Here is a 2,934-nt window from a genome sequence, read left to right as displayed (position 1 = left end):
CAGCCCCGCCCGGCAACCTCCGCTCCGCATTCCCGTGGACACGTCGCGCGCTCCGCGGGGATGTGCAGGTTGTGCTGGAGCCGGGCGGGATGCTCCACTCCCGCGGCCCCGGGAGCTGGGGCTCCCCACCCACCTCGGCTCGGCTCCGAGAGAGAACCTGCGGACTTACTGTGACCCGGGGACCCTGTGTTCCCAGGCCACACCTGTGAAATGGGGCCACAGCCGTGCCTCACGCGCACTGTTTTGCCGGCGGACCCTCGTTTTTCTTCCTTTCGGAGCCCCTGTCGTTAGGTGTGAACGCCTTGTGTCAACTGGAGTGCTGTGCCCGCCTGCCACCTGTCTGTTGACCCTGCAAACCGGCGGGGAGGCGACCGGCGTTTCTCTGCAGGACCTTTTCTCACGAAAGCCCAACCTCCTTGGGGTTAGAATGCCCTCCAGTCCCACTTGTACTTGTAGGCAATCAGCTCATGAAGCCCTTTATTGAAACCTCTTGTTGGTCTCTGTCTCGGGTTAGCTCCTCAGCAAACCCTTAGCGAACGCCTACTGTGTACCGGACACTGTGCCAGGCACAGGGATGAAATGCAAACAGACTCGAGCCCCCACATCTGGGAGCCGAAACATCAAATACATAATCGCATTAGCCGGAGGAGTGTGTCTGGACCGTGGGGAGGGCTCTGAGGGAGTCTGGCCCTCTGAGCACTGCGGAGGGCCACGGAGCTGGGTGGTGATGCCTGTGGCTCCTCAGTGCTCTTCACAGAGTTGCTTCCTCTGATGCCCAGGGACCAGGAGCCCTCTTGGTTGCCTTCCTCTTTTCCACCCCCAAAGCGCCCTCTTGATTCTCTCCACCTCCAGCCCAGCCGCTGCCTAGCAGCCCCAGACTTGGACCAGTGTCCTGTTGACTCCTGCTTCCCAGTTCTTCCTGCTCCAGGCAGGGGGCTGGCGATTCTGTTTTCTGAAATCAAAGCTTACAGATTTCGACATCTGCTACAAAACCTTCAAAGCTCCCATCACTTAGGCTCTAGAGCCCACACTGTGGCCTGCTAGGGCAGATCAAACATCCTTTCCTCCTCTCTGCCCCGACCAATTGCTGGCTGTTTTCCTTTACCACTTAGTTCCTTCTACCAGAAAGCCCTCCTCATCCCCATGTATGTCGGTAGAAATCTTGTGCATCTTTCCATGTCCAGTTGAACTGCCATTTCCTCCATGAAGTCCTCCAAAAGTCCTCAGGGGGCTGCTGTCTTTCTTTGGATTTCTGTCACAGTAATGCTTACCTTTTACTGAATGCTACATCAGACACCATGTTAAACCCTTGACATGCATCACCTCTTTTAATGTTCACAGCTTCCCTGTGAGATAAATGCTTTTCTTATCATCATTTGCAAATGAGACTCAGAATGAAGAAAAGTAAAAGCCAGGGTGATCCTGTTTTAACAAAGTTCAGATAGCATCACCCCTCGGCTCAAATTGCTTCAGTGGCTCCCCGCCTCCCCCTGGATTTCTATAAAGAATGACAAGATCCTACAAGGCTAGACATGAATAGCCCTCACCCTTTACTCTCTTCATTATGCCCCAACCCATTGGCCTTCTTGCTATTCATCAGAGAACATCAGGCACAGTCCCCATTCCCACCTCTGGGCCTTTGCACTTGCTATTACATCTGCCTAGACTGCTCACTCTTCTATCCCTAGATCCTTACCTAATGCCTTTTAAAAATATTTGTCTTATTGTAATAACATATGCATAATATAAAATTTACCATTTGAACCATTCAGTGGCATTAAGTACATTCACATTATTGTGCAGCCATCACCACTACCCATCTCCAGAACTTTTTCATCTTCCTAAACAGAAATTCTGTACCCATTAAACACTAATTCCCCATTTCCTCCTTTCAAACCCTGGTAACCATCATTCTACTTTCTGTTTCTATGAATTTGACCATTCTAGGTACTTCATATAAGTGGAATCATACAATATTTGTCCATTTCTGTTTGGTTTATTTCACTTAGCATAATGTTTTCAAGGATCATCCATGTTGTAGCATGTATCAGAACTTCACCCCCTTTTAAGACTGAATAATATTTGTGTGTAAGTATATACCACATTTTTTTTTATCCATTCATCCATTCATGGATATTTGAACTATTTACATCTTTTGGCTATTGTGAAGAATGCTGCTATAACACCCCCTTTTTAAACACTACAGTTGATACACAGTATTTATGTAATTGAATTTCCATCCTGTCTCTGACAAAAGTGAAAGTTCCTAGAGGGAAAGATAATGTTGCAGAATTCTTTCATGTGCCTCCATATCAGGAGCACAATGCTAGAAACAGAGTAGCTAGGATGATCCTTTTATAAACATGAAGCTCACTCTGATCCTGGGAACTCACCTGTGACTTCCCTTTATGTTACATTAATCTATGAGCATCCTTGCCACAGGCCACAAGGCTCTACATCAGTGGTTCTCAACCTTTCTAATGCCGAGACCCTTTAACACAGTTCATCATGTTGTGGTGACCCCCAACCATAAAATTATTTTCGTTGCTACTTCATAACTGTAATTTTGCTACTGTTATGAATCGTAATGTAAATATCTGATACGCAGGATGTATTTTCATTGTTACAAATTGAACATAATTAAAGCATAGTGATTAATCACAAAAACAATATGTAATTATATATGTTTTCCAATGGCCCCTGTGAAAGGGTCGTTTGACCCCCAAAGGGGTCTCAACCCACAGGTTGAGAACCGCTGCTCTAAACCTTTGCCTCGTTCTCTCCCTTCCATCTTTCAGCTACCAAATCAAATGTCCTGCCTCAGAGAGTGCTTCCCTGGCCAACTCATCTAAAATATCAAAGAGTGTCCCCATCACCACCATCTGCTTGATTTTTCTTCAGAACAGGTATCATTTTGGTTTCCTCCTCTAGATT

Source organism: Myotis brandtii, unplaced genomic scaffold (assembly GCF_000412655.1).
Source record: "Myotis brandtii unplaced genomic scaffold, ASM41265v1 scaffold32, whole genome shotgun sequence".
NCBI lineage: Eukaryota > Metazoa > Chordata > Mammalia > Chiroptera > Vespertilionidae > Myotis > Myotis brandtii.
This window is presented reverse-complemented; position numbering follows the sequence as displayed.